The sequence below is a fragment of the Nansenia antarctica genome, assembly GCF_963989245.1.
Source record: "Nansenia antarctica genome assembly, chromosome: 14".
Classification (NCBI taxonomy): domain Eukaryota; kingdom Metazoa; phylum Chordata; class Actinopteri; order Argentiniformes; family Microstomatidae; genus Nansenia; species Nansenia antarctica.
This window is the reverse complement of record NC_137684.1, coordinates 2,489,729-2,512,964: the sequence shown is the minus strand read 5'-3', so window position 1 is coordinate 2,512,964 and position 23,236 is coordinate 2,489,729. Positions and strand designations below refer to the sequence as shown.

The following is a 23,236-nucleotide window of genomic DNA, read 5'->3' as shown; positions in this document are numbered from 1 at the left end:
GTATAATGAAAAACTCAAATCAACTTACCTTTCACATCGAAACTATAGTTTTCAGTTCATGTGCATTCAGGGGAAGTGCTGTATGTAAACACATCCAGGGTATCCGCGGTGTCTTGAAAAGTATTAAAAGTTGATAAATCAATTTTGGGAAAATCAAGACCCTTAATAAGTATTAAAAAGTCTTATCACGATTTTATGAGGTCTTGAATTTTGTTGGTATTTTTCTGAATTAGACTGTCCAAAGAGTTTGAGTCCTAAAAACTTTTAGTAAAAGTTTGTGAATTTATTAGTTTTATTAAAAAACAAAGATGAACCGGAAATTCTGTTGTATGATAGTGGTCTAGTCTATTGCAAACTAAAACTGTTAAGTTAAAGGTCTCACTGATGAGGTCTGGAAAAATATTGACAAGGTCTTTAAAAAGTCTTAGAAAGGTATTGAAATTAACCTCAAGATTCCTGTATATACCCTGAAATTGCTTTGGATTAAAAGCATCTGCTAAATGGCAAACATTTTAAAAATTAAGATTTCTTTTTTACATTTGAAAGTAAAATGCATCAATTTGGTGCACTTTGAGGGCAGAATTAAGAGGCTAGATCTATGAAGAACTACACACGACACACGTCACTCTGTTGACAAGCATAACTTGGTACGAACACTTTGCTCGGCTGCCCTCGAACAGGCGGTTCAGGACCATGTTCGCAAGGACAAACAGACTGAAGCTCAGCTTCTACCCCAGGGCCATTCAGGCCCTGAACACAGCAAAGACCTAGGTTCTGGGCCCTGGACAGTCTGGACGGATTGATGGCAGCTGCTGGATTGAAATCAGGTGTAGTGCTGAGGCACAAATGTGTACATTTCAAGCCTGCAAACTGCGACACTTTAAATGAATGTGCAATAACACTATGTGCAATATGACAACCCTAGGGTACATAAGGTTGCAGAGAATAGGAAATGTTAGAATAGGTATAGCATAGCATAGAGTACAGCACAGTGTTTTATTTGTATACTATAGTATAGTGGATAGTGTACATAGCCTTTATTTATGTAAACCAGCTCCTTTCCCTTCTTGTTTTTTAGTTTTTTTCTTTCCTAGCACCAGGGGAGCCCCCCCCTCCCAAATGTCGTTGTTTGGTACCTGTACTATATCAATGACAATAAAGACCATTCATTCATTCATTCATAAACGGTTGTGCTACTATAAGCAGCAAGCACATCAAAAGACGAAGCTTAATAATAAACGCATTCGTAAATACAGATTTCAGAAAGCTCTGAAATCAGTTAATTTACGGACAGTCAGGTAAAAGTCTTTACAAACTAACTGTAAACATGCTGGACAATAGAAGGACTATGGTTGGAGTCTTGTGGAGAAACAGAAGGTGAACTGACTGTGTTTATAAACCCTCTCTCTCTCCATCTCTCCTCAGTCCCGCCCGGCCGTCACCACCTCCACGGCGGTGCTCCCCACGGTGGTCGCCCCCATCTCGGCCACCAGGACTCAGTCTCCTGTCATCAGTCCCACAGTCACACACTCTGGGGAGATGGTGCATGGGTACGTAGCTAGTTAGCTGTAATTGTAATGTACTTGCTGACTTGGTAGGAGTGCATGCCAATTCGGTTGTTAAGTCTGACGTCAAACGTGACGTTTAGCAATTTCCGGGTCCAAACCAAAAATTCCCTGCACCAGAGTACCAGTGTACTAAAGCACCAGAGTACCAGTGTACTAAAGCACCAGAGTACCAGTGTACTAAAGCACCAGAGTACCAGTGTACTAAAGCACCAGAGTACCAGTGTACTAAAGCACCAGAGTACCAGTGTACTAAAGCACCAGAGTACCAGTGTACTAAAGCACCAGAGTACCAGTGTACTAAAGCACCAGAGTACCAGTGTACTAAAGCGGTAGAATGACAGTTCAATCGTTTTTTAGACTGGGATCTATTCATACAACAAGGGACACAGCACTTTCCCGTTTCTCCCATATTGTCAGCGTCTTTGAGCCTTGGAAAAGCGCTATACAAATATAATGAATTATTATTATTACTGAGGCATTTCGAAGAGAGCGCCTCAGACAACGTTGGACCCGTCATGACTTAACAACCCGATAGACAACTGTGTTTCCCCTCATGGATGAGAATAACAGCACGTGTGCCTTCCAGATGTAAAACCATATCTAGCTCTGGATGCTAACAAGGCGTGTGTTGTTAAGTTGTCTGTTTATTGTTCCAGGCGCCCGGGGCTGACCATCCAGCGACCTCAGATGTCTCGTGACACGGCCACACGCATCACCCTGCCCTCGCACCCTGCCATCGGATCACAGAAGCCCCAGCCTCCACACACCATGACACAGGTCCGAGGGCTGCTCATAGATAAGACAGGGTTTCCATGGGTCCATGGGTCCTCATTGAAAGTGCTTGAATTCCCCTCTCTCTCTCTCTTTCTCTCAAAAATGTTTTACTTAGCTCGTCAACTAGGAAATAAGTCTCCGTATTGCTTAACTTTACACATATTTCACAATATATTGTTTAGCTGTGCTGTGGTAGAGAAGGCAAGAGACCATCTAGTGTTCACACATTCAAGCCTCTCTTTTCAATTGTTGTCTGTGAGCGGATAGTTCCTATTATATACATTCTCATCTAGTTCTGTCTCAAACTATGCCGTGTTGGGTCCTTGAATTTGAGGGAATTGAGTCTTGAAAGTCCTTGAAAGGTGCTTGAATTTGATGTTTCAGAAGGTGTGGGAACCCTGCTTGAGCAGGCACAGGAGACCGAGGCAGGGGAAAAACAACAGGCGGACGTTTGGCCGGCCTCGGACGGCAGGGCAGGGGGTCTGCAGGAGCTAGGGTCGGGACTGTTTTAACAGGGGGGCGACCGCGGCGGGGCGGGTGGGCCACCTCGATGGGACGGTCCAAGTCCAGATGAGCTGGCTTAAGGTGATCCACCGAGATGCGTTCCTTACTACCCCCCATGTCGATAATAAAGGATTTGTCGCCTGTCTCCACGACCCGGTAGGGACCATCATAGGGCGGTTGCAGAGGGGCTCGATGGGCGTCTTGGCGGATAAAGACATACCCCGCTGCCTTCAGATCAGGCGGGACACGTACCTTAGGAACGCCGTGGCATGAGGTAGGGATCGGCCGGAAGGACTTGGCCTTGTCCAGCAGAGCACTTCGCTGTTCTGGTGCTGACCAGGGGACCGTAGCACAGGGGAGGAACTCCCCCGGAACCCGGAGGGGTTGGCCGTACACCAGCTCAGCAGAGGACGAAAGGAGGTCCTCCTTAGGTGCAGTACGGAGTCCCAGCATCACCCAAGGAAGCCTGTCGACCCAGCCGTCGCCCCGGAGATCGGCTTTAAGGGCAGCCTTCATGGACCGGTGAAAACGTTCACCTGTGGGTGGTAAGCCGTAGTGCGGTGGAGGGAGACACCCAGCTGCTGAGTAATGGAAGTCCATAAGCCAGAAGTGAACTGGGCCCCCCGATCAGAGGAAAGGTCTGAGGGGACCCCAAACCGGGAGACCCAGGGCCACCTCAGCTGTGGTAGTCTCCGTCAGTGGGACGGCCTCTGGCCAACGGGTGGTCCTGTCCACCATCGTCAGAAGGTGAGTGTACCCCCTGGAGGCGGGAAGGGGACCCACCAGATCAATGTTGACGTGGTCGAAGCGTCTTTCCGGGACCGTGAACCGCTCCAGCGGGGCCTTAACATGACGATGGACCTTCGCACGTTGGCATGGCACGCAGGTCCTGACCCACCCACCAATGTCAACCTTCATCCTGGGCCAGACGAATTTCGCCGCAATCAGGCGCTGCGAAGGTTTCCTGCCTGGGTGTGTCGAAAACTTGCCGTCTCCATGCATGTGGAACCACGGGGCGCGGCTGCTCCATGGACACGTCACAAAGCAGCGTTGTGCCGTCGTCACTGAAGGGGATGTCCGCCAACTGGAGGCCAGAAACTTTAGTCCTGCATGCCTGGATGTCTGGGTCCGAAACCTGATCCGCAGCCATATGGGCGTAGTCGATGCCGAGGTGGACAGCCCCGATAGTGGCACGAGAGAGGCAGTCAGCTACGGGGTTGTCCTTCCCCGCCACATGCCGAATGTCTGTAGTGAACTCGGAGATATAAGCCAGATGACGCTGCTGCCTGGCAGACCACGGCTCCGACACCTTAGCCATGGCAAAAATCAAGGGTTTGTGGTCCACAAAAACTGTGAATGGACGAGCCTCCAGCAGGAAACGGAAGTGCCTGACTGCCAAGTACAGAGCGAGGAGCTCTCGGTCAAAGGTGCTGTATTTTTGCTCACTGGAGCGGAGTTGTCGGCTGAAAAATGCCAGGGGTTGCCAAACCCCCTTGACCAGCAGTTCGTAAACGCCTCCAACGGCATAATCTGAGGCATCAGTTGTCAAGGCCACGGAAGTGTCAGGCACGGGGTGAGTCAGCATGGTCGCGATCGCGAGGGCTTCCTTGGTGTCTGAGAATGCCTTTGACATTTCGTCTGACCATGCGATGATGTGCTTAGGGGTCTTGTCCTTGAGAGCCCCATACAGGGGTCGCATTAGGTGGGCAGCCTGGGGGATGAATCGATGGTAGAAATTCACCATCCCCAGGAACTCCTGTAAAGCTCTAATGCTGGTAGGGCGTGGGAGCTGCAGCACAGCGTCCACCTTTGATGGCAGCGGGACCGCCCCAGCAGTAGTGATGTGGTGGCCGAGGAAATCCATGGCAGGCAGTCCAAACTGGCACTTTGCTGGGTTGATGATTAATCCATGTTCCCGGAGGCGACTGAAGAGGAGACGGAGGTGGGATAGGTGCTCTGCCTTGGACGTGCTAGCTACCAGGATATCGGCTAGGTAGACAAACACAAAAGGGAGGTTGCCCAGCATGGCGTCCATCAACCTCTGAAAGGTCTGGGCAGCATTCTTGAGGCCAAACGGCATCCTCAAAAACTAAAAAAGTCCGAATGGTGTTATAACCGCTGTCTTGGGGACGTCCTGAGGGCTAACTGGCACCTGGTGGTATCCCCGTACCAAATCCACTTTCGAAAAAATAGACGCGCCCGCTAGATGGGCTGAAAAGTCTTGAATGTGTGGAACGGGGTAACGGTCAGGTGTGGTGGCATCATTTAGACGCCGGTAGTCGCCGCACGGACGCCAGCCTCCGTTGGACTTGGGAACGAGATGGAGAGGCGAGGCCCAAGGACTGTCAGAACGGCGAATGATGCCAAGTGCCTCCATGGATGCAAACTCCTCTTTCGCGATGGTGAGCTTGTGTGGGTCGAGGCGACGGGCCCTGGCATGCACTGGTGGGCCTTCTGTGGAGATGTAATGCATGACGCCGTGTTTGGTGGTAGCAGCCGAGAAGGTAGGTGTTGTGATGTCTGAGAACTCCAATATAAGAGGAGAGAAATTGTCAGCCGGCGAGACAGCACTGGACAGCTTCATTGTGGCTGCGTCACTGCGCTCACATGACAAGGAGCCGAATGTCTCAGCGTTGACGAGTCGGCGATTCCCCACGTCCACCAGGAGGCTGTTAGCGCAGAGAAGGTCAGCGCCTAAGAGGGGAGTAGACACTTTGGCCAACACAAAACTCCAGGTAAAACGCTGGTCAGCAAAACACAAACCCACAGTGCGCTTGCCGAAGGTAGCGATAGCACTGCCATTGGCAGCCTCAAGGGAGGGTCCTCGTTTCGCTGTTTTAATGTCTATTGCCGATACAGGCAGCACGCTCACCTGGGCACCTGTGTCACACAGAAAACGGCGGCCGGAGAGGGAGTCAGTGACGTACAGCAAGCCTGCAGAATGGCCGGCACCCACAGCTGCTAATGAGTGGCGGCCTGTGCATTTCCCGACACACTGAAGTTGCATGGTGGCAGGCACTTCTTAGCTTTGTCCCCGAATTTCATATGGTAAAAGCACAACCCCGACGGCCTCACCCGTCGGGCCACAGCAGTAGCGGAGATGGAGAGTGGTTGGAACCCAAACTCATCCATGGTGGCTGTAAAACACTTCTTCCCAGCTGAGAAAAATATATCCGCTTCCTTGGCTAGCTGACGAAAGTCTGTTTTGATGGAATTAGCCATTGAAAAACGAACCTGGTCTGGTAACTGTTGCAAAAAAAGCTCTTTAAAAAGAAAACACGGCTGATGGTCGCCCAGCAAAGCTAGCATGTGGTCCATCAGTTCAGAGGGTTTTGTGTCACCGAGCCCAGGGAGAGAGAGGAGCTGGCGTGCACGTTCAGATTCAGACAGACAAAAAGTATCTATGAGGTGTGCCTTCAAGGTAACATATTTGTGCTGTGCCGGTGGGTTTTCAATAAGACTCACCACTCTCGCTGCCGTTGAATTGGTTAAAGCTGCTACCACGTAGTAGTATTTGGTATTATCCACGGTAATATCCCTGAGGGCGAATTGAGCTTCAGCTTGTGCAAACCATGCAATGGCCTTTTGTTCCCAAAAAACGGGCAGCTTGAGTGAAACTGCGTTCGTTGTCATGTTCAATGATCTCCCAAAAACGTTCGAGAGAATGTCAGGGTCACCAATGTAGGAGTGACGGCAATAACTGGACGATGTAGTCGCTTTGCCGGTAGAAAAACAATCATGTGCTTTATTCTCACTCTCTGCATGCGTACTGACAACAACAACATTCATTCATCTCTTGTCCCACTTATATATATACCATCACACGACAGGCCCTGACATGGAACCCACAGGGAAAGCGGAAAAGAGGAAGGCCCAGAAACAGCTGGAGGCGGGAGTCTGAGGCGGAGTTGAAGAGGCAGGGTACCAGCTGGGGAGAGGTGGAAAAGAAAGCCCAGAGCCGTGATGGATGGAGAAGAGTCGTTGATGGCCTTTGCTCTGCAAGAGATCCAACGGCATAAGTCAAGTAAGTCAAGTCCCACTTATATCCCGTCATATCACCCGCTAAGCAGCCTGGGTGATTGAGTAAACACAAACATATCAACAGTGCTTTGTACAAGGCTGGAACGCCGTGAATTACGAGTACTCTGCTCGCTAACGAGCGGTCACTACAGCCTAACTAATTAATGCAAGTGCAATTCAAAATGGAATAATCCCGAGAGAAGCCCCGACAGGCGCACATAGCAGGCGCACCCCTGCGAGCTACACGTCGGAATTCGACGTTTGGAGTCTGCCGTGTGAGACCAGGTTGCAGCCACATACACCTGCCAGCACTTGAAGCTCAAAACGAGAGTGAATACCAACAGAAGAATATTGCAGGGGATTTTGTCAAATAATGTTGGCCCGCTACCCACACGTTTAGCTGTGTTACTCATTCCACGAATGCATGATCCTTACAAGTTGTACCTTGTTGTAAAGGTGACTAATACGGCTTTCCAACGATATAAAATACAATACCCATTGGTATTATTAAAGGGGAGGAAGAATCGACTGAAACAAAGTTTCCAAACTTTTTTTGAGGAGTTTATATATATGGCACTGAATCATAACGCAATTTAGACATTATAATGTTCCAGACCTTTGCTTGAGGACATTTTCTCTAACTGGACCTTGTTGATTTTTTTGCTGAATACCCCTGCTATAGTCGTTCGGTGAGAGGGCTATGTATGTCATCTGCATATTTGTGGTAGGCAATTTTGTTCTTTTTTATGATGTGTCCCAATGGAAGCATCTAGAGCAGTGGTTCTCAACCTTTTTTGGGCCAGCGCCCCCCTGTCCATTATCCAGGTCTCTTACCGCCCCCCCATCATCTACCCTGAATATTAATGTTGACTAATATTCTGTGTTATATCATTTAAAAAGCATGTCACTGAATGCCAAATAATGGATTTGATTTAACTGGGCAGTTGGAATATCATTATCATTAGTTTACCAGAGAGCAGAAAAGCCATGTGAATGTGAATAAAATGCTGTTTATGAGTGTTAAACAAACTCAGACAACATCAGAGAATACAAACAGACTGTTTTATGATGCTAATATTTATGAATGTTTTATTAGACTTTGTTAACACAGTTCCAAAGTTCAGAGCACTGCATCACATGAGGAGCAACATATCACTAAAAAGCGATCGTATATTTTAGTTTGTAAACGTAAAGACGAACACATCGCAATGCTAACCTCAGAATGGCACTAGGGATAACATCCACAACAACACTTAACAGTAATACATTTATGTAATATACTGTAATGAACCTGCGAGGGGAAGGGACATTCGTAGCTGATTTCTCCAGGTTAGATTATTGGTAAGCGACAGAGAACTTTCCGGACTGGTTTATTACAATACGATCGCTTTTTTGAGATAGGTTGTTCCTGCTGTGATGTTCTGGTATGGTGGTATGGTATTAGCACTCATTTTAACTAAATTAAATAAGCTATATTGAAAGGAAGCAAACGCATAAGCGCAGAGGGTAGTGTGTATACGCGGGGAGGGAGTATTTGGCACGACAGACTTACGTCACCGGCGGGGACATGCACTCAGTATCAAAACTAACATAAGAAATATTCTCTCTCGCTTATAGCCAACAATTACAATGAGCCTACAAACTGAAACACATGTCACTCAAGCATAGCCTACAAGGAAAACACTCATAGAAATTAAACAACACCGTATCGCTGTTAGATGAGCAACACAAATTAAATAGCCTATTCCTCATAAATCTTCGCCAACTGGCTAAATCCAAAGACAATCAACTATTTACAGTTATATAGCCTATTCCACTCCTATCCGTGTTCATTTGCGGGTGCTATGCAAGAAAAGGATGGCAAGGGTTGAAACATGACATTACAGATGGGATGAACCGGGGTTCTTTCTATCGTAGACTAGCATAGTATTGCAATTTCAGCACTGTACATGAACTGTCGATTCTTCTACAATGCAGCTTACCCAGACACATTGGAAACTATCAAAAGCTCTGCCTTTGCTAGCTGAGTTTTTAGCTTCATCTTCTTGTTGACACTCTCACTTTAAAAAAAATGTGGGCGCTGCGCTACGTGTGTCTGCATCACAGAGCCCGGCCAAGTTCAGAACACTGCGCTCTGGGAGCGCTCAGAGATGGGTGCTCTGACTGAAAAGACGGTTTGTCCGAGCGAAATGACCGTTTGTGCATTTACGAACGTACCCGTAATAACACTGCTGACAGCTGTTTTTCATGAGAAAAATACTTAATGCGCGAACGCCCCCCAAGAACACCTCAAAGCCCCCCTTTTAAAAATATCTGTTCCAGCGCCCCCCAATGTTGTCTGAACGCCTCCTGGGGGCGGTACCGCCCCCGTTGAGAAACGATGATCTAGAGCAGCGGTTCCCAACCTATGGGCCGCGGCCCACTGGTGGTCCGTGAGAGTACTGCAAGTGGGCCGCCAAATCATGGGCAAAAAAAAACGTTTTAATTTTTAAAAGATAAAAAATCTTGGATTGAACAGCCTTGATCGTATTGTGTGTGGTGTGCGCCGATATTTCCATCCGAAAAGAAGAAGTCAGCTCGCTTCTTGATTGGCTACATTCCATCCCGGACTCGCGAACAGGGTTGCCAGATGGGATCGACATTTTCCACCCTAACCACAGTCTAAAACCGCTAATTCCACCCCCCAAAAACGAGCCCATCTGGCAACCCTAGTCGGGAGTTGGGAGTTGCCCACACACATAAGGATGTTTAGTCGTAAATATTGAACACATACAACATTTACGATCTTGGTATTTGATCACCTGCTATATAAAACATCGCCGCTCGGCTTTAATGGTTTAACTGCTATTTATTTTTTTACAAAATGTGTTTGTAACCCTGTATATGTTCATATTCTTACAGATGAGCAGAGCTCCAACCCAGGTTCAGACAGCGAGCCCAGCTCCACCACATCAGGAAACACAGTAGAGAAACCATACCACTGTTACCAGTGTGGGAAGAGTTTCAATCGTGCAGGAGACCTAAAGAGACACCAGAGAATACACACAGGAGAGAAACCATACCATTGCACACAGTGTGGCAAGAGCTTCAATCAAGCAGGATACCTAAAGACACACCAGAGAATACACACAGGAGAGAAACCATACCAGTGCTCCCAGTGTGGCAAGAGTTTCAATCAATCAGGATACCTAATGCTACACCAGAGAATACACACAGGAGAGAAACCATACCAGTGCTCTGAGTGGGAAGAGTTTCAGTCAGGAACAACACTTAAAGACACACCAGAGAATACACACAGGAGAGAAACCATACCAGTGCTCCCAGTGTGGGAAGAGTTTCAATCGTGCAGGACTCCTAAAGAGACACCAGAGAATACACACAGGAGAGAAACCATACCAGTGCTCTCAGTGTGGGATGAGTTTCTATCAAGCAGGAAACCTAAAAGTACACCAGAGAATACACACAGGAGAGAAACCATACCAGTGCTCCTAGTGTGGCAAGAGCTTCAATCAAGCAGGATACCTAAAGATACACCAGAGAATACACACAGGAGAGAAACCATACCAGTGCACACAGTGTGGCAAGAGTTTCAATCAATCAGGATCCCTAATTGAACACCAGAGAATACACACAGGAGAGAATTCATACCAGTGCTCTGAGTGTGGGAAGAGTTTCAGTCAAGCAGGAAGCCTGAAGAAGCATCAGAGAGGAAGAATCTGCAGGAGTGTGTGATGTTCACCACACCGGATAAGTGGTTGTTGAAGATCACTCCACGGTTCTTGCCACCAGAGGGAGGCATCGAGCAGTCCACCCTGCCACAGGTCATTATAACACCACCAGAGGGCAACGATGAGCAGACCCCACCTCCGTCCGAGGAGGATCCAATGCCAGCATTGGGTCTGGACTTGAACTATGACATCAAGCTGTTCCACATGATTAACCTGGGTTTACCACCAATGACTCTGCAATGATGAATGTTTCTGCCATGATCTGCCAGACTGATTTGCTATGAAATGTAGACCTGCTTGCATAAGAATAGAATCAGGAAGTGAAAAGCTAAACACATATACTCTGAGAGAAGTCAACATATCCAAGATACCCACTAGAATGGGGTTGATTGTGTTGCAAGATGTATAAGAAATGTGAGATAGGACCAATGTGATGTAGCTGAGACTTGAGATAGGATGTGTGCGCTATCTTGATGTTGATTAAAACAATGTCTAATGTTGAACTATGCATGAATGAATGAATGGTCTTTATTGTCATTAATACAGTACAGGTACCATACAACGAAATTTAGGAGGGGGGGCTCCCCTGGTGCTAGGAAAAAAATAAAAAATAAAATAATAATACTAAAAACAAGAAGGGAAAAGAGCTGGTTTACATAAATAAAGGCTATATCCACTATCCACTATACTACTATACTATACAAATAAAACACTGTGCTGTACCCTATGCTATAAATATCCTAACATTTCCTATCTCTGAACCTTATGTACACAAGGGTTGTCATATTGCACATAGTATTATTGCACATTGATTTAAAGTGTAGCAGTATGCAGGTTTGAAATGTTCACAGTTGTATTTCAATATTGCACTTGTGATTACAATCTAGTAGCTGCCATCAAATTGTCTAGATTGTCCAGGGCCTAGAACCTAGGTATTTGCTGTGTTCAGGGCCTGAATGGCCCTAGGGTAGAAGCTGAGCTTCAGTCTATTTGTCCTTGCGGACATAGTCCTGAACCGCCTGCCTGAGCGCAGCCGAACAAAGTGTTCGTTCCCAGGGTGGGATGGGTCCCTGGAGATCTTGGAGGCCTTCCTGAGGCAGCGTGTGTTGTACAGCTCTTCCTGAGAGGGGAACCAAACAGTAACCAATGAAAGAAAACAAAACAATACAAATAGTAATAGTTATACTCATGAGGATAACAAAGTTGACTTGAAAAACAGAAAGAGGAAGGGGCCAACCACCAAGACACATCTAAACGAACTAACAGGCAACAAAGGAGAAAGACACATTAATAATGATAATAACAACAATACACACATTCACACACACAATACACACTCAACATATGCTTATACACACACGCACGCACACACACACAGTGCGAAATAAGGGGGAGCTCGGGGAGCTATAGCTCCCCTAGTGGTGACATGAGCTCCCCTGGAAACATGGTTTGTGTTTTTTGGGGGAGCTCTAAAATATTGATATGATAGCCAAATAAATGCTATTTTGGTCATGGTTTTTCTCAAAGGTGTAAAATAAGGGGAAAAATCATATTGAAATAATAAAAAAAAAAGAATAATAATGATTCATGTTTTTTTTTTTTTTTACCGCGCTAGCCTAGAGCCGCTCGGAGCATGGGGGCGCTGTCTGCAGGCATCCACTACCCACTCACGAGCTTGTTTACTACGTGCGTAAAAAAAACTGTCACCTGCGCGCCATTGTTGATGACAGTGAAAAGAAGAAGAAAAGATGTCGAAAAGAAGAAAGCAACTCACCTTGGGCGATTTCTATCCAAAGAAGTCTAAACAAAATGATGAAGAGCTGGTGGTGGTAGCACATCGGACGTGGGGACTGATGCTGCTACAACAGAGCCGAGAGAAGAGGCAGCTAACAGTTCTCAAAGAATAGTTGCTTAGACTGTACTCTATGCAGGGATGCCAAAAGCCTTCTCCTCACTGATAAAGTTGGAACGCACTTGTCAGAAGAGTGGATGAACGGGGACGTAACCAGTAATAGACAGAACAACTTGCGTAAGAAAATCTACAAGCACCGGGATAGTGTGGCGCACAAAAGGGCAGTTGAACTGGCAGAAACAAGACAAAAAGAAATAATGCCAAACAGGATTCTCTGTATCAACGCAAAGAGGAAACATCAATCGCGTTCAGATCCGCCTATATGGTAGCCAAGGAAAGGATGGCTTTTAAAAAAACTGTAAATGACACGGACAGTAAGACTCGCAATAGACTGAGTGAACCCAGCTTCTCATCACTACTTTTTGTGGACCTTAATGGACCTCCATTGGAGAGATTCGATCCAACGCCTTTGTCACATCTTGCCTATAATCAGGTCATCGCCTGTCCACATCATGGGCTCCTGGACGTAGAGCAAAGGCAGCTGAACCCAGGCCTCTGTGGTCGCTTCTGTGTTAAGGTAAGACCCGCTTTTATAGACTTGGCTTCTGCTGTGTTGTAGGCCTATGGATTGCTGTGTTATAATGAGAAGGGCTATGTGCATGGTTGTGTTGTGTAGGGCAGTGTTTAGGCTTGGTATGTGGCGTTGCGTCGCCCTGGCATGATGTGCGGCTCCCCCGCACACCGTGATTTAATTCGCACACTGCACACACACACACACACACATACTATAAACCATAATATTGTACCTCACCGCTTGCCATAGGATAGACGTCAGCTATTCCCGCGAGACCAGGAAACGGGATGTGAAACGGCGGGACGTGAAACTAAAATGGCGGGTCAACAAACGCACACAGTGCTGAGACTGAAGACAACACGAGTCATTTATTAAGTTTATAACTTTGCTAGAGGGCAAACATTACAACATGGTTTGAAGCACGACTAGTCTCTCGAGGCCGGTGGAGTCGGGAGATTGCAGGCGGGATTTTTGAATCGTGGACGCTGGTTTGACAGCTGTCAGAGAGCGAACGCTAAGTGGAATCCTTTCATGAACTGTATATTGTCCGTATACTAAATCGGAGCTCCTATATTTGTTCAGGGTAGGAACAAGCCGCATTGTAAGAGGAGGACAATTGTGAACACTGTTTATGGCTACGGCCAGGGGAGGGGAGGGGGGGTTGAAAGTTGGAAGTAAGCGAAGCTCCTCAGTAGAGGACGTACCTGGAGGGAAAATGAGGAAGACAGCTGACAGCGCTGAGTTTAAAGTAGTGTTTAAACTGAAGGACCCAAATGGAACGGGGGGGTTTAGAGCAGTTAATCCTCTTAAAATTGCAGAATCACTGAAGAGTGTTGGTGAAATAGATGCAAGAATACTAGCTAATGGCATGCTCATGGTGATGTGCACGAGTGCAGAAACACAAAAGAAAGCGCTTGGTGTAAAAAAAATAGCTGGGCTAAAAGTAGAAGCTGCTATCTCAAACAAGAATGACGGAATCAAAGGAGTGATCTATGGTGTCTGTGCAGACATATCTGAGAAAGAAATGAGGGAGCAAATCAAGGGGGGGAAAGTTAAAGAAGTGAGGATTTAAAGCACGGATGGGTGGCAACCCGAACGCTCCGGTTATGATAACGTTTGAAGGTGATAGCCTGCCGCCCAGGGTTTTCTTTGGGTGCTTGTCGTTCCAAGTGAGAAAGTATGAGAGGCCCCCGCTTAGATGCTTCAAATGTCAGAGATTTGGCCACGTAGCTGCGTCATGTCGCGGCAATCAAAGATGTTCAAAATGTGGGGGGGGTCATGATCTACTAATCTGCGAAATGACCGATAATGAGCCGAAATGTTGTAATTGCGGGGGCGCCCATATGTCATCCTTTCGGGGATGTCCTCACTTTGAGAGGGCGAAACGTGTTCAGGACGTTAAAGAGCAGCATAATATTTCGTATGCGGAGGCTGTAAAGAAAGTAGACGGGAAAAGCGACAGGGGGGCTGTGTATGTTGGCTCAACTCAGATGTCCCCATCAGCAACCCCATGGGCCCCTCCCCCTTCGGTACCAGCAGATTCAATTGTGGTTAAAAAAGAAAGCTTAATAGCATTCATAGTCGATGTGGTGGTGGGTACAAAGGATAAGGAGTTAAGCAAGTCAGACATCTTGAGGGCGGTGGTTGAGGCAGCGGGGAGGTTCTTGGGAACGGGGCCATGTGATCCCGCAGCACTGCATAAGTACATGAACATCATGAATAGCCCTTTGACAGGCAGTCAGGGAAAGGCTCCTCCTATTTCTAAGCCACGGCAGAGGGAGGTAGAGGAAATTGAGGTTGATCATGCGTTGGTTTTTGATGGAGATGATACTTAAGCTAATCATTATGTTTTGTATTCTACAATGGAATGCAAGGAGCCTTATTGCAAATGGACAGGAACTTAAGAAATGTGTGGACATTGGAGAAGATAAGCCTGATTTTATATGTATACAAGAGACTTGGCTGAAGCCGTGTCTAGACTTTGTTATACCAGGTTATGAAGGTATAAGGAAGGATAGGGGAGAAGGAACAGGTGGTGGGTGTGCAGTGTTCATCAAAACAGGGATTCAGTACAAGGCAGTTGACATACAGTCTAGCCTTGAATGCGTTTTAACAGAGATATGGAGTTCACAGGGGAAAGTCACCGTAGTCAATTTTTATAATCCATGCAAGGTGTTAACACTTGAAGAGCTAGACGCCATTATGGAGCAAGTCAGCTCCCCAGTCATTTGGGTGGGGGACTTCAACGCCCACAACCCGTTGTGGGGAAGTGAAAAGAGGGATAGGAATGGAATCACGTTGGAGGAGTTTCTAGAAAGGCACGGGTTGATAGTTATGAACGATGGCAGGCCCACTAGGATTCAGATAGAGACAGGAAAACTGTCATGCATAGACCTAACACTTGCATCCCCAGCGCTGGCCAGAGTTGGGGAGTGGGAAACCATAGAGGAAAACACAATGGGCAGTGACCATTTTCCTATACTGAGTGGGTTTGGCAGGGCTTTGACAAAGGAAGTGGAGGGCAGGCCCAAAGTATTTAATTTCACACGCGCAGAGTGGGAAAAGTTTGAAGAAGAGACAGCAGCCCTAGTGGGGGAAGTTGAAAGTGATGGAACAATTGACGCCTTTAATGAGTCATTAAGCTCAATGATACTCACTGCAGCACAAAACTCAATCCCCATAAGGCAGAGCCCGAAAGACAGAGTAGCTGTCCCGTGGTGGAATAAGGAATCTGATGTAGCCTTAAAAGATAGAAACAGAGCATACCGTAAACTAAGGAAGTTTCAGTCACAGATTAATGCAATTGATTACAAGAGACTAAGAGCAGTTGCAAGGAAAACTATTAAGGAAGCCAAGAGGAATTGTTGGAGGAAATATTGTGGCACAATAGGCCCTGACACCCCCCTTAGGGAAGTGTGGTCAAGAGTCCATAGAATGTCAGGAAAATGTAGGAGGTACACAATGCCAGTTTTGAATGACGGGGTAAGGGAGGCTGTAAGCAACGGAGAGAAGGCGAGCATGTGTGTCAGAGTATTCCAGGCTGTGCATAACTCAACCGCCTTGGGGGAAGAAGGGGTGAGGAAAAGAGCTGAAGTGCTGAGGAACGAACAATGGAAGCTTAACCACTGCCATGAAAATAGTAACCCTTTTAATTTGCTTTTCTCTCTCAAGGAACTGAGAGATGCTATTCAGGCCGGGGCCAACACTGCCACAGGAAGAGATAGACTGAGCTATGAGATGTTCAAACATTTAAATGACCTTGTGCTGGATGAGATACTAGCGCTGTTTAATGCGATATGGGAGGCAGGTAGTTTGCCAGCAGAGTGGAAGCACGCAGTCATAATCCCAATACTGAAGCCAGGTAAAAATGCATCAAGGCCTGACTCATATCGCCCCATAGCTTTGACATCAGTAGTGTGCAAAATAATGGAGCGTATGGTAACCAACAGGCTGGTGTACTTTTTAGAAACTAGAGGAGTGTTTGTTGACTACCAAAATGGGTTCAGAATAGGAAGAGGTACAATGGACTCTGTAGCAGTCTTGGACTTAGAGATCAGAAAGGCTATAGCTAACAAGGAAGCCATGGTAGGAGTGTTTCTAGACATTGAAAAGGCCTACGACTCTATGTGGAAGGAGGGAGTACTAATTAATTTGCATGATGCAGGGGTAAAGGGGAGGATGTTCAACTGGATCAAGGATTTTCTCATGGCTAGAACAATCCAGGTGAGAGTGGGTGGGGCCTACTCCGAAACAGTCCATATAGAGAATGGCACCCCTCAGGGTTCAGTAATCAGCCCAGTACTATTTAATGTTATGATCAATGACATCTTTAAAAATATAGGGCAAGGATTTGGCAGGTCTCTGTTTGCGGATGATGGGGCCATCTGGAGGAGAGACAGGAATGTGGAATTCCTTTTTAAAAAAAATCAAGAAGGGCTAAAGGCGATAGAAGAGTGGGCAGATAGGTGGAGCTTTAAAATGTCGGTGCCAAAGAGCAAGTTCATGGTGTTTGGGCTAAAACGGAAAATACCACAGGTACAGCTAAAACTATATGGGGCTCCCCTAGAGCGAGTCAAGGAATTCAAATTCCTTGGAATGTGGTTGGATGAAAGGCTAACATGGAGAGTCCACATAGGGAAAGTGAGAAGCAAATGTGAAAAAGTAATTAACGTCCTCCGGAGCCTGGCTGGATGTGAATGGGGAGCTGAGAGGGGGACAATGTTAATGATTTATCAGGCAATGGTCAGGTCAGCAATAGACTATGGGAGCTTTGCCTATGGATCCGCTGCAAAGTCCACTTTGGACAAACTAGACGCAGTGCAATCAAGAGCTCTAAGAACTTGCTGTGGGGCGTTTAGAACGACTCCCATCCCAGCCCTGCTTGTGGAAACGGGAGAGTGGCCACTTAGAATTAGGCGCAGCAAGCTAGGACTGCATTATTGGGCCAAACTGAAAGGTTCTAGTCTGAGTCTTTCAGCCAAGTGCCTAGTGAATAAGAGTTGGGAGTTTGCTGATGGGAAGAAGAAAGGAAATTTCCTAGCTGGCGCTGGAGAGTTGGCTGAAAGAGTGGGAGTAGACAAAAATAAAGTAGGCCTAGTACATGCATTCTGGTCAGCGGTGCCAGTGTGGCTACTCCCAGAGCCCACTATAGATCTAACTCTGTTAGACTGGAAGCAGGAGGGAGGCATCACAAGCTCTCGGGTAGAAGGACACCTAAATGCGGCATGGGGGACGCACATGCAGGTCTTCACAGACGGGTCTAAGGACCCAGATAGCCAAAGGGCAGGGTGTGGAATCTACCTGGTGGGGCCCCAAGTCCAGCAAGGCTTGCGAGTCACAGACGGAGCATCTGTTTTTGCCACAGAGCTAATGGCAATCATTTGGGCACTCTGGTGGATTGAACAAGTTAAACCAAGCAAAGTCATAATCTGCTCTGACTCAGCTGCCGCCTTGATGGCCTTGAGGAGTGGGTCATCTAGAGCTAGAGCCGACCTGGTGAATGAGGCCATGATAAGCATGTATAGGTCACAGAAAGTGGGGGTCGATATAGGCTTCCTTTGGGTCCCAGGGCATGCAGGGGTAGAGGGGAACGAAATAGCTGACAAGTTGGCCAGAATGTCACTCAAGAGGCAGCACATAGATGTGGGAATCCTGCTGGGCAAACCTGAGTTCTACTGTTCCATAAAGGAGGGGCTTGAGAAACAGTGGCAAGAGGAGTGGAATAATGAAGAGAGAGGGAGGCTGTATTTCTCAGCGCAGGCATCTATCAAAAGGGGGAGCGTGTGCACGGAAGGTGACAGAAGAAATTCAGTCAAACTGACTCGGCTAAGACTTGGTCACTGCCAGTTGCCTGAGAGTAGTGGGAAAACACCCGGATGGCCTGTGTGAATGTGGAAGAGCAGAGACTGTTGTCCACGTCCTATTTGAGTGTGAGAAATACAGGACAGAAAGAGCTCAGCTATGTGAGGAACTAGCCAATATTGGGATACCCACTGTGGAGTACAAGTCCCTGTTCAGCCGGGGAAAGGAGCAGCATGCTGTGAAGAGAAGTGTCCTGTCCTTCCTCCACAAGACAGACCTCTATAAGAGGATATAGAGTGCAGAGCGGTAGGGATGCTCCGATTTATCGGCCACCGATTTAAATCGGCCGATTTCACTCCAAATGACTCGATCGGTGATCGGCAAAAATGGCCGATCGCAAAAACCGATCTTTTTTTTTTTTTTTTTTTTTTTTCTGGGGAAGACAGATAAGTTAACTGAACAGAAAACATAGGAGGACGTAACAGTTATGTATTTTTAAAAAAATCGGTATCGGTATCGGTTGATCTTGAGGAAAAAAATCGGTGATCGGTATCGGCCCCAAAAATCCAGATCGGAGCATCCCTACAGAGCGGAGTATCACTCTGAACTGTAGAGGGCAGTAATGCGCGAAAGCGTCTACACTGCCGGAAATTCGAACAGAAGAAGAAGAAGATGTTCTTGGGGGGCGTTCACGCATAAAGTATTTTTCTCATGAAAAACAGCTGTGTTATTACGGGCACATTCGTAAATGCACGAACGGTCAGTTCGCACGGACAAACCGTGTTTTCAGTCAGAGCACCCATCTCTGAGCGCTCTGAACTTGGCCGGGCTCTGTGACGCAGACACACGTAGCGCAGCGCCCAACAAAATAAAAGTAAGAGTGTCATCAAGAAGATGGAGAAGCTAAAAACTCAGCTAGCAAAGGCAGAGCTTTTGATAGTTTCCAATGTGTCTGGGTAAGCTGCATTGTAGAAGAATCTTGACAGTTCATGTACAGTGCAGAAATTGCAATACTATGCTACGATAGAAAGAACCCCGGTTCATCCCATCTGTAACATCATGTTGACCAATGCCCAACTTCTATGAGTGTTTTCCTTGTAGGCTATGCTTGAGTGACATATGTTTCAGTTTGTGGGCTCATTGTAATTGTTGCGTTCGCTTCGTTCGCTTCCTTTCAATACAGCTTATTTAATTTAGTTAAAATGAGTGCTAATACCATACCACCATACCAGAACATCACAGCAGGAACAACCTATCTCAAAAAAGCGATCGTAATAAACCAGTCCTGAAAGTTCTCTGTCGCTTAGCTTACCAATAATCTAACCTGGAGAAATCAGCTACGAATGTCCCCTCCCCTCGCAGGTTCATCACAGTATATTACATAAATGTATTACTGTTAAGTGTTGTTGTGGATGTTATCCCTAGTGCCATTCTGAGGTTAGCATTGTGATGTGTTTGTAAACTAAAATATACGATCGCTTTTTTGTGATATGTTGCTCCTCTGATGTCCTGGAAACGAACACATCAGCTGCAGCGTCTTTTGTATTGATCAGCTGTCAGCAGTGTTATTACGGGTACGTTCATAAATGCACGAACGGTCAGTTCGCTCGGACAAAACCGTGTTTTCAGTCAGAGCACCCATCTGTTGTTTTGATATGTTTTGATATGAGAAATTCGAAGTGGTCAGTTTATGAAAATAATACCATAGAATACTAAATACAATATTAAAATAATAGCCCCCTAGCGTTTGCCGCCATATTGTGACCCCCCCCCCCCCCAAAGTCCAATAAAAAATGAATCAATATTAGCATCATAAAACAGCAATTTGGAGAAATGCAACACCAGCACACTTAAAAAAAACTAACAATGTTAGTTGTAATGTACAGTTCTGCAGCCTACTGTTTGTTCTGCATCGGACATGTGTGAAATTGCTGCTGTTCCGTAGCAGTCTGTTTCTATTCTCTGATGTTGTCTGAGTTTCTTTAACACTCAGAAACAGCATTTGTATTCACATTCACATGGCTTTTCTGCTCTCTGGTAAACTAATGATAATGATATTCCAACTGCCCAGTTAAATCCAATCTATTATTTGGCATTCAGTGACATGCTTTTTAAATTATGTAACACAGAATATTAGTCAACAACATTAATATTTAGGGAAGAAAATAAGCCTACTTTTTTGGATGGGGAGGGGCGCTGGCCCAAAAAAGGTTGAGAACCACTGGTCTAAGAGATACCTTACGCACGCACGCACGCACACACACACACACACACACACACACACACACACACACATACAGTAAAAAGTCAATCACATCTAGCAGATACTTATGCAAGGCATGTTTCTTTGCCAGGCTTGAGCTACTGATTAGTGTAAATAACAGTGTTCGTTACCTGATGAAAGTAGTCTTTCCTGTTCTACTGACCCATCACCAGCACCATGGGTTTGTTGTCAAAGTCTGCATCTTCAAGGGTGGAGGAGTGAAAATGATGGAAGCTGTAATACTTCTCTATGGGCAGCAGCCTCTTATAGTACAGAGACTTCAGCTCCTCAGTGACGGTATGGACAGTGTTCTTGCCCAGGAGCCCCCCTCTAGACATGATGAAAAAATGCTCCCGTCGATGGAAAAAATGAACTGTTAGGCTGTAATTATGCAGTCTGCAAACAACTTCAACTCATCTCAAAGAAAAGTGACTGAGTGGGGAAGAATACCTGGAGACTGAGAAAAGAACAGTTATCCAAGGCTGCATTCTTCCTCAGCCAGGCCATTATGGGAGGAGGCCACAGCTGCTCAAATGCACTGAACTATGTCAGTTGGGACTGGGTGGGGTGAAACGCAGTCTTACTGTTACACTGTTAAGGGGGAGCCCAGGAATAAAACATGTGTAAACACCAGGTGCAGAACAAAAAGAACAGCCTGTGTGTCAAGGTTTGGAGAACTTAATCAACTCAAATCAATCTTAATCAAACGTAATCAATACCAAGAACTGAATGAATACATAATTCAACTTCACATGAATGTTACTGTTACTGTATGTAGAATCTGTTCCCCCATGAAACCTGTCCTCAAGAAGTAGGCTAAGTAATGCAGCTAAAAGCCTGAGCTCCGAAATGTATTAAAAAAACCTTACCAGATCTTTAATTTTCCTAAATTATATTTACACAGATAATGTCATATTATAGACTATGGCATACTAACACTTTTGTCTCTTTGTAACTCAACACTTTTGGTTGTAAAACCTGCTATCACACTTCTAAGTGAGGCAGGAAGCACAGACAATTCTTGACTTAACGGAATACTGTTAATGTATGTACACCAACCATATTTATTACAATGTCCTCCTTGGAAATAAAGCAGTGTATTTTAATATCTAAAACAATTTCAATGGGGAGCCCCCTTTCCCTCTCTTTAGCACCCCTGCTGGTAGAACATATAACGTTGTTGAGGTCTGATGTAGGCCTACCTGTACTGCAGAGTTGTGTCCCCAATGAGTGACTACTGTAACAACCATAATAATTTTACCACTTTGAGAGGAATTCCTCATATGTATCCAATTTGGGAGTATTTGGAGTGTTTTTCAGTGTATTCTAGTTGACATGAAATGGATGTTGTTTGTTTAAAACGTTTATTGTTTAAAACATCTTCTTCTTCCTGCTCCAGACCTACTTCCCTGCCACTCTGATGGTCATGCTGTCCTGGGTGTCCTTCTGGATCGACCCCCGGGCCGTCCCTGCCAGAGTCCCGCTGGGTGAGAGCCCTCTCTGATTGGCCTGTGTCTTGGTATTTTCCCTGTTGTAGCCAGACCTGGATCCCTACGTTTTAAACAGCTCTAACCAGGGGTCATGTGTTGACTATGCTTCAGGTATCACCACAGTGCTCACCATGTCCACCATCATCACTGGAGTGAACGCCTCCATGCCCCGGGTCTCCTACATCAAAGCTGTGGACAATTTACCTCTGGGTCAGCTTTGTGTTTGTATTCCTATCGGTGATCGAGTATGCTGCTGTCAACTACCTGTCTACAAGGCAGGAACGCAAGGAGATGAAGCTTCGGGAAAGGGTAAGTGCTCTTACAACAATCCATGTATACATGGTGTTAAAATCAGCCTTTTTATTATGAGTTTTTAGCCCAGCCACAGTTGCCACTGTGGAGATGAATAGTTGAATTCAACTGTAAGCAACCAGGCATCTGGGCCTGACCTGCAGCTGTCCTGCACCTGTGGCATGCCCCACCCTGACATGATGACTGGCAGCTACAACGCGGAGGATGTCAACAACACAGGGAACTACAGCATGCCCCTGGAGAATGGGCTGATGCATGAGAGGATGATGGTACAGCTGGCCCTGGAGAGTGACCAAGTCACTGGCCATGTTGGCTCCAACCCCTACAACAGCATGTGGATCAACACGCACGCCATAGACAAGTACTCTCGGGTCATCTTTCCAGGGTCTTACGTTCTCTTCAACATCATCTACTGGTCCATCTACAGTACATAATGGAGGTAGTTGTGTACAGGGTTTGAACCTTGAAAACCTGAAACACTTGAAATACTTTGAGTACAATGACTAGCTGTAGATGACAGTGTAAAACCTGGCTCACCTATGTAGTCATGTGATATGGAGGACAAGACATTCACAGAGCACAAAGAGAGTCAAACAGCAGTTATGAGTTTCCATGCACACTATAAATGAGATATTGTGTTCTATGTGTGAGGGAAATCCTTAGTTCATTAAGGCTTATGAGCATTTCTGAAACTATCACACCATCATTAGGTTTTCTACATTGAAATTGCACAATTTACATTGAGTTTTATTCAGTCAATATATAAGATGTTATTTCATTGTTGAAGTGAGGTGATAAAATCTATTGTTTTGAAACCACTGAGAAATCATTAAAAGATTCTGAGAGAGAA

The 23,236-nt window shown here is 46.1% G+C and overlaps 1 pseudogene across 1 annotated transcript; it reads left to right on the top strand.

The window, feature by feature from the left end:
- Positions 1 to 21,959: 21,959 nt before the first annotated feature.
- On the top strand, positions 21,960 to 22,820 carry LOC308170469 (gamma-aminobutyric acid receptor subunit rho-1-like; annotated as a pseudogene). The gene is made up of 3 exons: positions 21,960 to 22,071; positions 22,186 to 22,383; positions 22,530 to 22,820. The product of its transcript is annotated as a gamma-aminobutyric acid receptor subunit rho-1-like (transcript).
- Positions 22,821 to 23,236: the final 416 nt, after the last annotated feature.